Source organism: Orycteropus afer, unplaced genomic scaffold, assembly GCF_000298275.1.
Source record: "Orycteropus afer afer isolate SDZICR_OR568_19922 unplaced genomic scaffold, OryAfe1.0 scaffold01074, whole genome shotgun sequence".
In the NCBI taxonomy this organism is placed as follows: Eukaryota; Metazoa; Chordata; class Mammalia; order Tubulidentata; family Orycteropodidae; genus Orycteropus; species Orycteropus afer.
This window is the reverse complement of record NW_006922661.1, coordinates 245,171-245,512: the sequence shown is the minus strand read 5'-3', so window position 1 is coordinate 245,512 and position 342 is coordinate 245,171.

Sequence of the window (342 nt, the reverse complement as noted above, 5' to 3'; positions counted from 1 at the left end):
CAATGACATGAGACAAAGTATATGTGAACTGCTGTATGGAAAGTGAATTTGCTCTGTAAATCTTCACCCAAATCACAATTAAAAAAAAAAAAAGAAAAAAGAAAGAAAGGGCCTCTGCTCAACTGGCACTTCCCAAACAAAGTGGACCTGGGCCCAGCCCAGCGTGCCTGGGCAGCTGGCTCACTCCAGCCATGCAGAGGCCTGCGATCCACAGCACCAGGGACACAGCTGGAGAGCTGACATAACACGTAACCACAGTTCCTCTCTCCAGGGAAACCAGGCCCAAAGCCATGGGCAAGCCCCTCCCATTCCCAGCAGCCAGGACTGTGGCAGAGCCCCAAG